Source organism: Cornus florida, unplaced genomic scaffold (assembly GCF_030987335.1).
Source record: "Cornus florida cultivar Cherokee Brave unplaced genomic scaffold, ASM3098733v1 CherokeeBrave_3.0.0_Hap2_Chr09, whole genome shotgun sequence".
NCBI classification, from domain to species: domain Eukaryota; kingdom Viridiplantae; phylum Streptophyta; class Magnoliopsida; order Cornales; family Cornaceae; genus Cornus; species Cornus florida.
The window spans coordinates 36,268,486-36,282,131 of NW_026775579.1; the positions used below are offsets into that span (position 1 = coordinate 36,268,486).

Sequence of the window (13,646 nt, forward strand, 5' to 3'; positions counted from 1 at the left end):
CATCACAAGGTTAGAGATATGTTACTTGTTTTTCATAAGTATGGAACATCAACAACAAGCATGGATTGTCCTCTCATTTAACAACTACACTACAACTAAGCTAATGGCATGAAATTAAACTAATTAAACTAAGGGAGAGGCACAATCCATCAAGCAATGAGTATGAACCATCAAATAAACCATAAGAACATGACATTAAGCACTATATCTTAACAATCTCTAAATCTATAGCATCAACACACATAGACATGCATCAATAACACAAGAAATAGAGACAAACACATGAACATCTATTCTAGCATACATAGACATATAGATAGAATGAAATGAACAATTGGAAGCATTAAATCACATAAATCATTGAAGAAACAAGATCTATATATATATAAGTGTCAAGACATGAATTACAATACAAATCCCCTCAAAATACATAAATCAAGAAGTAGAAAGCAAGCTTAGGGCTAACTCTAGCCCCAAGAGGATGTCTAGCCACTCATGGATGATGTCCTCCAACCCTCAAGGGCAAGCGCCATGGAAGAAATCTGCTCCTTGGTTGATGAAAAGTCTCCAATGGTGTCTCTAGCCTCCTCCTCTTCTTTTCTTCCTTACTAAGAGTAGCTTCTCTCTAATCTCTAAGAATGTTAATCACCCTCTTAAAAAGTGTATCATATTCTTTATATAGGTAGGTCAAGTGACACACAAAATGAGCTGGGGTCGTGCAGCAAATATTCCCCAATGATTGGATAAGGACAGCTTACAATGAGCTAAAAATTTAACTTTTTCGCACTGGAGGAAGTTCGATCGATCGAACCTTGGACTTAAATCGATCGAACATGGCTGAGATCTATCGAACTGAAGTTGGATCGATCCTCAATGGCGGCGCCTTTTTAGATAAAAACAAATCTGAGATATTTTGAAGATATTTTTGGGAAAAGGATAAAAGTGGTTGGTAGGGTGGTACAACTGGATAAAATCAATCATTTGGATAAAGATAAGAATGTTCGATCGATCGAAGAAGGAAGTTGGATCGATCGAACTTTGAGATCTTTGTTCAGAGATAATCATGGCTCAGATCCATCTTGAAGTATTGAGATTGATGTAAGTTGGATCGATCGAACTTTTCTTGAGATCGATTGAAGTTGCTAAAATTCCACCATTTGCTTCCTTTTACTCTACTTTGCTCCTTTTTTTGATTCATCCCAGAATTGCTTCAATTATGCTCTTATTTGGCTAAGTTAGCTTATTTTGGGGATAAGTACCTGAAAATGGAAATAACACGAAATCAACACAAAATGGTAAAATAAAGTAGATAAAGGTTCTAGAATACCTAAGCTTAAGGGGTTTAAATACGCACTTTTCAGCGCTCATCACACCCCCAAACTTAAATATTGTTAGTCCCTAGCAATGAATTACAAAGTAAATGAATGAAATGAACAACTAAACAACTATAAACTAGAAAGCAATAAATGGATAACGCCACTTTCGTAGGGAACACGATTGCACTTAGCATATGCAACAAGCCTTTTAAACCCCTATGTTACCCCTAGTGGACTAGTGAAGTCTCGTGAGGGTTTCCAGAAATGATACCCATAAACAATAAGCTCATTTTCACAAAAGAGGCACAAATATTGCAAATAAGCATTGGGAGAAAACTACCTGAAGTATGCAATTTTTCAAACATTTCCAAGCAATCTCCCAAAATCTCAACATCAAGCAAGCAAGTATGGACCTCAACACATCAAGAAAATGATCATGCAAATCAAAACAACTCTAGAATCCTTTTGAGTGGACCGGCATCAAATGTGTTGCTATCTAAGCCAACTAAAGAATTAATCACATCATTACCCTTAAACTAGCACACAAATCTAGTACCGATCATCAAGACAAAAATGGACCTTTTTATTAAAGCTTTATTGTTCTATGTGCGCTTATTCTTTTCACTCAATTTTATTTATTTTTTTTTTTTTATAGGATCAAAGATGAAAGCATGGTGCAATGTGTTGATCTATTAAGCTTTCTAGCGATTCATGAGGTCGAGCGTTAGGTCAATGACTCCCAAACCAGACGGTTTTCGGGCATTAGGCGTTCAAATACCCCTACGGACTTACAAGCTCAAATCAACTAGGCTACAAATCAAGACAACCTCCATCTAATCATTTCCCACTTCTCACCTTTTGGGAGAAGTCCTCACTTTTTTTTTTATTACTTTTGCAACTTTTCTTTTCTTTTTTTTTTTTTTTTTTTTTTTTTTTTTTTTTTTTTGAAGCAAGTTCAATTGTTAACCTAGAGTTTGGGCCCTCCACCTTTCGGCGCGAGAAGTTCAGTGCTTGATGAGGCTAGAATCCCGGCTACTTAGTGAAAAGGGGTTGTTATCCACCTTTATTAAGAATGAAAGCTTTCAATGCACTACTAATCCAATTGGGATATAACCAATTCAATAATCAACAAAGCATGTACCCCACAAATGAATGCTAGTGTGCGCCTGTGCTAATGTAGAAGACTAGAGTGAATCTCAAAACAATCACAAGATCAAGATGATGTGGACCACAAGTGCAAGCAAGATATCAATTTTTCAAAAAATTTACTCATAAATGGCATCCGCAAGGCATACAAGGAGTATTGAACTCTCAAGTCAAGCAATTTTTAAATTTTAAGCAATATAGTCCTCAAAAGATCAAAATCATCGCTAATATGAACCAATTATAGAAAATCTCTCAAATACACAAGTCATGCTCAAAATTTTGAATTTAAAAGCAAACACTGTAACATACACCATTACCCCCAAACTTAAATGGTACAGTGTCCTCAATGTGTAAAGAGAACAAAGGGAAAGAGTATACCAGTGCAAGTAGCAAGAATGTTCGGGACAGAAGTATCCAAAGTGGGTGGCATGCCCCCCCCCCCCCCCCAAACTTGGGATTAACTGTGGTCCTGAAATTTGGCACTTGGATAAACTCATCAGATAACAAAAGGGATAATACAGTGCACAGTGGTCATACAAGTGTAAATGGGATAGCAACTGAAAATAGAGAGAGGTATAAGGGTGGTCCTGAAAATTAGGCAGCACTCTCTCTCACTGAAGTCACTGTGATGCACCTGATGGAGTCAAACAGACAGATATAAGAATATAAAATAAAATAAAATAAAATAAAAAATGACATCCATAAAGAAAGCATATATAAAGAAAATAGGGTACAGGGACATAAAAATGTCAAAGCCGACAGACCCGGCTGTAAAAATAATATACAGTGACAAAAATGAAGTATAGATCACAGAGATATAGAATGAAAAGATAGAAGAAACTAGGAATCTCAGGTGGACGAGGCAGGACGGGCAGGGCGTGCTCCGCGAACATCCCTAGATAAATCTCAGAACATAGTCATGATATCCAGGCGGAGTGCAGCAAAATCAGCTCTGTGGGCAACAGTATCAGCTTTGAGGGCGGTAATATCAGCTCGCATAACAACCACTGCATCCTTAAGAGCCTGAAGGTGCTCTCCAAAGCCGGGGGTCTGATTAGGAGCCTCAAGTACATAAGAATCTGAAGAATGAGAATCCTGAGTCTGCTTCTCCTCGTGTACTGGCGACCCAGCTGGAAAGTGCTGCTTTGCATCATCTGTAGGTCACTCTAAATCAATGTCCATGAGCTCGGCAACCAGATCAACTGGTGCGTCATCCGCTGCCGGGTCTGCTGTTGCTGCTGCTGGCTCCTCAGCCTCTAAATCCTCTGCCGCCTGTGCGGCGTCCTCCTGTAATCGTACAATAATAGCATTATAGCTCTTATCCCGATCCTTCTTCAATAAGTGACAGAATCCTCTCTTAAGGTGCTCCCGAGGCTGGAAATAATATCGCTGGTCTAGCAGGATCTGGGTGATGAGGTGGCCAAATAGGAGAGACTTAGCCCTTTTAGGCCTCTCCTTACTGATATACTCATCATAGAGCTTCCTCATCACGCTCCAGATGAGCGCAGGGATAGATACCCAGTGCCCTGTATAGAATGCGTATAGGGCTGTCAGATAATCTCCTCGCCTCTAAATCTTGTGCCCGGCCATGTATATGTTGCAGAATAAGACAGAGTCAATGAACCACATGTCATCTGGAAGATAAGTGCGGGTGGTGAAGGTCTCGCCAGCGGCATAATGACCTGTCAAAAATACTGCCATGTCGGCATAAGAAGGCCTGTATAGCCTCGGATATATCTCCTGAAGCTCCGGAGGGCATCGATGTGGACAATGGCATGATCGGGATAGTGTGTCCACAGTAATAGAAATCTGGTGGCCATCAATGATGGTAATCATCTCTGCCATGGTACACGGGGATGGCCGGAGGTTCTGGAAGAACACCCGTACGAGCCTCGGATACACAAGGCTAGTAACTGGCGCAAGAATAGTGGCAAGGCCCCTCCGGATAATGTCATCATAAGCGGATCGGGTCAGTACCGATCTGGAGAAGAAATCTGTGTCAAAAATTGACTTATGGGCCACTGACATCTGTGCATATCTGGATACGGGCCTATCAAGCTCCTGGGCTAGCTGAGCTGGTGAAAGAGATGGAGATGGTGTAAACTCAGCCTGAGCCTGAGAAGGTGACTGAGGTGGAGTAAGCTCTATTGGCTCCTCCTGTGCATATGAGGGCTCTGTTGGCTCCTCCTGTATGTGGTCCTGAGCACGGGATGGACCGGCCTCGTCATCCATAGTCGGCCTACCCCGGCGGTGATAGTGTCCACGGGCTACAGTCTTAACCCGAGCCATGGCCTGAAAAATAATTTAAAACTTACAAGGGAAGTCAGTGCCAGAATAAAGAATTGAAAGTACAGAATAGAAACATGCATGTCAAATAAGATAGACAAAACATATGTGATATGAATCTATACAAATGATAGGAGGTGAACATGCTAAGCAGTATAAGTGTAAAATACATCCAATGTGGAAAATCACAGGCATTGGGCAAGAATGAGATAGTATGGACGCAAGATAAGATGCATGGAATATGTGTATGAAATCTATGAAGTTCCATCGATCACAAAAATTGTGAGATCGATCTCACTCGATCGATCTGAGAAATTGAGAAACTAAGTTCGATCAATCTCACTAGATCGATCTGAGAAATATGTTCGATCGATCGAACTCTACGAAGAACGTGGACAGTCACAGATCTGTGACGTGGATGACACGGGGCCTTCACAAACTCGGTTGTGGGCCCATCAACACAACAAACAATCAATCCTACTCACTTGATTCAGCCCATACTCCCATAAATTGAATCAAAACACAAATATATACACAACATATATACATATATATAAGCATATAAACACAGTGCTTCAAGCTTCATCAATGGCGGATTTCATCATCAAAACATCTTAGATCTAGTATGTAAAGCATTTATACATCAATTCGAAGCTCAAATCATAAAGTGGATCTCAGATCTTAACTAAAATATGAGAGAAGTGGAGATGAGATGCGAAGGGGTATGAAATCCGAGAGGAGAGAGAAGTCAACGCTCACTAGATCTCGCCGGAGATTCACCGGAGATGGTGAAGATGGATGGATACAGCGACGATGAAGGATGAGGGACAAAGGTTAGATCGATCTTTGAAATCGATCTTAAAACCCTCGAGTTCTATTTTTAAAAACTATTCCCACCCAGTTCGATCGATCGAACTGAGATTTCAGATCGATCAAACTGTGATGATCTCTCTTCAAAGTATTTTTGGAATTTTTGAAATTTTTGAAAAATTAGAAACTAAAATTAAAAATTGAAAACAGAAAATATTTTTGGATTTTTGAAAAATAAGAATAAAAATAAAATAAAATCTTTTTGGATTTTTGAAATAAATAAAGTAAAATCTCTTCTTCTTTTTTAATTTGAAAAATTAAGTAAATAAAAGAAAATCTTTTTGGTATTTTTGAAAAATAAAATAAAATTAAATAAAAATATTTTTAGATTTTTGAAAATTAACAAGTCAAACAAAGTCAAAGATGGTGAGATGAAGAACAGAGATCGATATGAACAAAATGTTCAATCGATCTGACAGAGAGTAAAAATATGCAGGTTTTTGGATTCAGAAATTTGTCTAAGTGTTGAAACTCAAGATCGATCGAACTTGAGGTTTGGATCGATCGAAAAAGTTATGATCGATCTGAGAACAAGTTCGAACGATGGGACAGAGAAGTGATTTGGATGCAGGTAGATGCAGGTTGAAAATTTTCTAAGTGTTGGATGCAGGTAGAAGTTCGATCGATCGAACTCTCCTTTGAGATCGATCAAACTTATGCAAAATGCTCAATTTCAACATAAAAGTGCATGCAATCCTAATCACAGTTCCTAGCAATGCATATGAACCAAAAACAAGTATCTAGACTTCGTAAGAAATGAAACTAAAGATAGAAATGAGAGAGGAATAGGGTTTTGACACCCTACGAAATGTCATGCTAGTCTTTAACGTCTCTAGCAAGACATTGGGCTCTTTTAGCCCGGATCAAACGTCTTGTAATGCATCCCCTCCTCAATGGGGTGATAAGTGCTTTGAACTCCACCCAACAAATGGTTCTTTAAGAAACTTGTTGGATTAAGCTCAAAAGACGTTTTCGGTCCTTAATCAAAACAATCTTTGGGCTTCCATGCCCTTTCAAAACAGGATTTTGAAACAACTTCTTTAGAATGCAGGGTTGAAGATGATTCTTTTAAAGTTTTGATTTTGTACAAAAGCTCACTTCCTTCACATTCAAAATCATGACATTTTTCTACAACATTCACTTCTCCTTCATACTTGTCAAATGAATTGGGGGTTGGATTGAAAATATTCAACTTCACCTTCATGTGGCCAAATGAGATCTTCATTATCCCCGTCCTATAATTGATGTTGGCATTTGCGGTTGCCAAGAAAGGACGGTCAAGGATAACGGGAATTTAGCTCTTAGGATTTGGGACCGGTTCCGTGTCAATGACAACGAAATCAATGGGAAAGAAGAATTTATCAATTTTAATCAATACATCCTCGATTATACCCCTAGGTTTTTTGATTGATCGGTCAGCAAGTTATAAAACTATAGACGTCGGTTTCAATTCACCTAGACCTAATTTGACATATACCGAGTATGGAAGAAGAATAACATTTGCTCCTAAGTCAAGAAACGCCCGATTAATGATATGATCACCAATGATACATGATGTGGTAGGTGAACCGGGGTCCTTAAAGTTGGGTAGAGTGTTATGTTGCAAAATTGAGCTCCTTGCTCGGTCAAAACTACTTTTCTTGGTGCTTGGCTCTTGTTCTTCCTCTTTTGGGTGCACAAGTCTTTCAAGAATTTTGCATAAGCCAGAATTTGCTTGATTGCATCCAAAAGTGGAAGATTGACTTTCACTTGCCTAAACACGTCCATGATTTCATTGATTTTTGGCCTTTTGCTTGTCATTTGAAATGGATCCTTTTAAGGCATCCGGAAATGGAACTTTTTGTTCAAAAACCTTTTCAGAATTTTTCTTTAAAGTCTCTTCAACATAAGAAGTTTTTGAATCACTCTTCAACTCATTTTTCGATAAAGCATTTTCAAAATCATTTTTCAGAAAATCTTTCTCCAAATCTCTTTCAAAATCACTTTTCAAATCACATTTTGAAACTTTCTCATTCACAAGATCATGTATATGCAATGAAGGAGGAATAGAATATGAAACGGGACGGGTAACAACTTGTGGTTGCACCGGTTCACTCTCTTCATTGGACATACCCACTTGGATGTCCAGAATCTTTCCACTTCTCAAGGTAGTCACCGCATTGACATGCTCTATTGTGTGACCTTCCGATGAGGAATGAGTTTCCACAACACATTGTTGCTTTTGTGGGGGCATTCAAAGGCATTTTTCCTTTCTTTCTTGCATTCAAAGTACTAGCTATTCGCCCTACTTGGGTTTCTAGCTTAGCAATGGATTGAGAGTGAGAATGAAGCAATTGTGTGTTTGCCTCCAAAGTGCCCAAAGCAGTTAAAACTTTCTCTTCAAAAGTGGGACTTCTAACATTTCCTTGGGAATATGATGGATGATTAGGAAAATGAGAATTTGAAAATTGGTTTCCTTGTGATTGATATGATGATCTAAAACCTTGGGAACCTTGGCCTTGTAGTGGAGGTGGAATGTATTTTCCTTGAAAACCGCCTTGGGAAGGGTTTGAGCCCTCCCCTTGGTTTTTTCAAGAGAAATTCAGGTGATTCCTCCAACTAGGATTGTAATGATTTCCATAAAGATTGTTCCCTTGATTAGTAAAAATAGCATTTGCTTGTTCATGATGCTCACTATGCACATGTCCATGGGGACAATTGGAAGTAGAATGTAAAACACTTGAACAAGTCATACATGTTTCATTAGATGCATGATGAGAATGGTTAGGGAAGGAAGATACTTAATTCGCCGAGTTTTGGTTGATCAAAAATTGATCAAACCTTTGAGATAATGATTTCATTTCGGCGGCAATTTCATTGGAGTGATCGACTTGATGTAAGCCAACACTCTTCCTACCACTAGAATTTCTACCATTCTTCGAAGATAAAGTACGATGCAAAGAATTTTCACTCATACTCTCATAAAGACGCCACACGTCATCATCATGCCTATCAATGTAAGAGCCACCCATGGAAGCATCAACCATGCCTTTGTAATTGTCCGATAAGCTCTCAAAGAAATATTGAACTAATTGCCATTTGGGCATGTCATGATGTGGACACTTCCTAAGCAATTCATTAAAGTGTTCCCATGCCTCATGAAATGTTTCTCCATCCCCGTGTGAAAATTCTCGAATTGAGGTTCTCATGGCATTGGTCTTAGAAATCGGATAGTATTTCTTCAAGAACTCTTGTTGCATTTCTACCCAAGAAGTTATTGAAAAAGGCCTAAGATTGTTAAACCAATATTTTGCCTTGTCTTTAAAGGTAAATGAAAAAAGTTTGAGCCTTAAGACCTCTTCCGGCATTTCCGTATATTTTACGGTGGAACATACTTCAAGAAACTCATCCAAATGCTTGTAAGGTTCTTCATTTGGAAATCTATGATAGTTAGGAAGCATTTGACTGGTTTATAGCTTAATTTCATAGTGGTGTGCTCTAAATGGTGGCAATTGAATGCATGTGGGTGCATTATATTCATTAAGCACATAATGATCTCTTAAAGCAAGGGGAGGATTAGCAATTAGAGGTGCAACATGGGCACCTTGGTTGCCTTGAATGATGGGAAGTGGTGGAGTATAGATTGGCCTTGGCATTCCCAATGGAACTTGGCTTTGTTGTTGTGGTGGATGAACATATGGCCTTGGCATGCCTAATGGCACTTGCATGTTATCATGATGTACATTGGGGTGGAGAATACCTTGTTGGTCTATGTGACCAAGGTCTTCTACATGGTCCTCATTGTGTCCTTCCATTGATGAAATGGATTGACTAGAACTACCTCTCCCCCTAGGGTTTCGAACAATGGATTCAAGATGAAAATTTAAAGGGATAAGAGTGGGTCTCAATGATCTACGACCATGCATGCACAATGCAACACAACAAGCAATAACAACAAACACTTCACCTTCACAACAAATCAATAATTAACAAACTTCCTCCACATTCAATGTTCATACTCCCATGCTTAAACAAAAATGCAAGAAAAGTAAATTGCCTCCACGTGGGCTCACGATTTATCTAAGAATTAGTCTACACGCGGGCCGATGATTTAACTAAGGGCTTGAGTAAAGAAAAGCTCACAAAGGTCCTTTAGCACTTCAACTCCAAATTTATAGCTTAGCTTAGCAATTTTTTTTAATTTTTAGCCTTTTTCTTTGCTTGCTTAGCTCCTTTGCTTGCTTCCTAACTCAATGCTCCTTGTCAATCAAGAACAAACACAATAAGTAACAAAAATTGAAAACAAAGTAAAGACACGATCAAAGGAGTACTAATTCCAAATTGATTCCACAAATACGACGTTGCCAATCAATCAATCCCCGGCAATGGCGCCAAAATTTGACGACGGCCGTTCCTATACGCCAAAATAATATAGTGAATATGCGGTTCAAAAAAAGCCTTTTAGATCAAGTTTAAATTTACAAAAACCACTACTAACACTACTACTAACGTAGCAAGAGTGAGTATGGATCGTCCCAAGGGATTGTGAGGGTCGCACTAGTTTGAGGAATCAAGATTATGATTAGTAGGTCGAATAATCAAAATAGTGGTTGGTTGGTTGAATTAAACTAGATGCAAATTAAACTAAAGTAAACAATAGTGCAATAGAGAGAATAAAAGATAGAGAGAGATCTTGGGGTTTAGAGATCACCACTAAGCATAGCTTTTCTATACCTTTGAAGAATGATTAATGAGGGGAAGAACATGTTTTGCAATAAAGTGTGTATGTGTGGTTGTTCCAACAAGCATGGATGACAAATTAAGCATATATTGTCTAAACAATATGGTGGATAGCACAACATATCAAATTAAGCCATTAATCATTTCTTTAAGCTCACAATCCAAACACATCACAAGGTTAAAGATACATGTTACTTGTTTTTCATAAGTATGGAACATCAACAACAAGCATGGATTGTCCTCCTATTTAACAACTACACTACAATCAAACTAATGGCATGAAATTAAACTAATTAAACTAAGGGAGAGGCACAATCCATCAAGCAATGAGTATGAACCATCAAATAAACCATAAGAACATGACATTAAGCACTATGTCTTGACAATCTCTAGATTTATAGCATCAACACACATAGACATGCATCAATAACACAAGAAATAGAGACAAACACATGAACATCTATTCTAGCATACATAGACATATAGATAGAATGAAATGAACAATTGGAAGCATTAAATCACATAAATCATTGAAGAAACAAGATCTATATATATATAAGTGTCAAGACATGAATTACAATACAAATCCCCTCAAAATACATAAATCAAGAAGTAGAAAGCAAGCTTAGGGCTAACTCTAGCCCCAAGAGGATGTCTAGCCACTCATGGATTATGTCCTCCAACCCTCAAGGGCAAGCGCCATGGAAGAAATCTGCTCCTTGGTTGATGAAAAGTCTCCAATGGTGTCTCTAGCCTCCTCCTCTTCTTTTCTTCCTTACTAAGAGTAGCTTCTCTCTAATCTCTAAGAATGTTAATCACCCTCTTAAAAAGTGTATCATATTTTTTATATAGGTAGGTCAAGTGACACACAAAATGAGCTGGGGTCGTGCAGCAAATATTCCCCAATGATTGGATAAGGACAGCTTACAATGAGCTGAAAATTTAACTTTTTCGCACTGGAGGAAGTTCGATCGATCGAACCTTGGACTTAAATCGATCGAACATGGCTGAGATCTATCGAACTGAAGTTGGATCGATCCTCAATGGCGGCGCCTTTTTGGATAAAAACAAATCTGAGATATTTTGAAGATATTTTTGGGAAAAGGATAAAAGTGGTTGGTAGGGTGATACAACTGGATAAGATCAATCATTTGGATAAAGATAAGAATGTTCGATCGATCGAAGAAGGAAGTTAGATCGATCGAACTTTGAGATCTTTGTTCAGAGATAATCATGGCTCAGATCCATCTTGAAGTATTGAGATTGATGTAAGTTGGATCGATCGAACTTTTCTTAAGATCAATCGAAGTTGCTGAAATTCCACCTTTTACTTCCTTTTGTTCTACTTTGCTCCTTTCTTTGATTCATCCCAGAATTGCTTCAAATATGCTCTTATTTGGCTAAGTTAGCTTATTTTGGGGATAAGTACCTGAAAATGGAAATAACACGAAATCAATACAAAACGGTAAAATAAAGTAGATAAAGGTTCTAGAATACCTAAGCTTAAGGGGTTTAAATAAGCACTTTTCAGCGATCATCATATATCTTGTTATTCTCATTGTGGTTGACATGTAAGCAAGCGTATATTGTTGATATAAGGGAGTAAGAACCAAGTTCAAGTCTGTATTGAAGCTTAATTCCAATTTTACCCTTCAGACCACAAATTCTGCAGAAACTTGTGAAGAACTTGTTTTGGTTTATACTTTGAGCTATATATTCACTCTAATCTTGTGTAATAGCTCAAGTATATTTGTTATACATATTTCATTATGTATTTGATGAGTTATGAGAGCTTATTTGGTCCAAGTAGGGGTATTTAGGACAAGGTAAATTTGTGAGAACATATTATGAGCTAGGGTGTGTGCAAAGTGAGAGACAACTAAGTGTGTATCTACTTGTAACGCAACTAGTGGATTTTGCATTAGGAGTGTACCCAAAAAACCAAGGTTTTTGATCCCTATTGAGAGGGGCTAACCTTGTAAAAACCTGGTATACATGTGGCTGTGGTTTTGAATCAAACATTTGTGACAGATTAGGGTTTTAAAACCCTAGTGATATCTGCAAGCACTCCTTACAAGTTGTGGTGATTATTTTAGTTGTGAAAAGTGTTTAAAACCCTAAAAGAAAGTGGAAGAACCAATTCCCCCTCTCCCTCTTGGTTCATTAGTTATTTTACCAAATTGCTTTCTCAATTGAATCCACGTGTTACATTATGATTATATGCTCATCAGCATATCAACCTTCCGTTAGAATTGGCCACAACAACTTTCCATTGGAAAGTGACCGATAATTATGGTGCAAATAGATATAGGCGTAGCCCTTTTAATAAGCCACGTGTTCAATTTTGATTGATTTTTTGCTGAAGTCTCTTGAAAATAGTAATTTCTATTGAAAAGTTATAATAGACAACCCATCACCTTTCCATTGGAATCGACCAGTGCAATCTTCCAATGGAAAGTGGTTGATAATTATGGTATTAACATGACATTAATGTTGTGTTATGTATGCAAGAATGGAATGGAATGCAAGTGAGAGTGGAATGAAATAGGATGGTCATTCTTATTTTATTGTTTGATTGCAAATTGTTGGCATCAAAGCATGACAGCCACCTCAGTGATGGCATGGATGAATTAAATAACAACAAGTGGCATTGATATGATGCCATAAGATTGGCCACTTTGGCAACAATGAGGAACAGTGGACTACATATGGGGTTGCTATAATTATGGAGATATGGTTGTCAAGTTTACAAAAGAGGTTGCTACAATTAAGGAAGCTAGAGTTAATTTCTTAAAAAAAAAATTAAGGAAGCTAAAGTTGACTAATTGAAGAGGACTAAGTGTAAACAAATGAGCCTTATGAAAGCAATTGAAGACCCAAAAGGAAGTAAGTTTATTTAAGCAAGCCCAATCAACTACAAACTAGTTGACTAAATTTAAATTCAATCGGAGAGAATCAAGGAGAAAAGATTCTGTAACAGTAACGAATTCTATAAATACATAGGGTTGTGTTCCTTTCCAAGAGGTCCAGCTCATGTCAACTTTCTTTTCTTGTATTTTAATTCTATTGGCAATTCCATTTGAGGGCTAAATTGCCACCCCTGCCCGTCAAGACCTCCAGACGTAACAATATGTGAAGCTTAAGGCTTTGCTCTGTGCCTCCGTTACCGAATTTGAAACTGTTTCAACGGTTGTCATCCTTTTGAAAATGAATGCTAGTTGGGCATGGGCTTATTCCCATCATGGTTTGGTTTTATTACTGTATCTCTAGTAAGCCATGGGCTAGCTGTGTGTAAAACTTTACATTTAT

At 38.0% G+C, this 13,646-nt stretch overlaps 1 pseudogene; it reads left to right on the forward strand.

Annotated features, from left to right (window-relative positions):
• Positions 1-8,702: 8,702 nt before the first annotated feature.
• LOC132275786 (small nucleolar RNA R71) lies at positions 8,703-8,801 on the forward strand (annotated as a pseudogene).
• Positions 8,802-13,646: the final 4,845 nt, after the last annotated feature.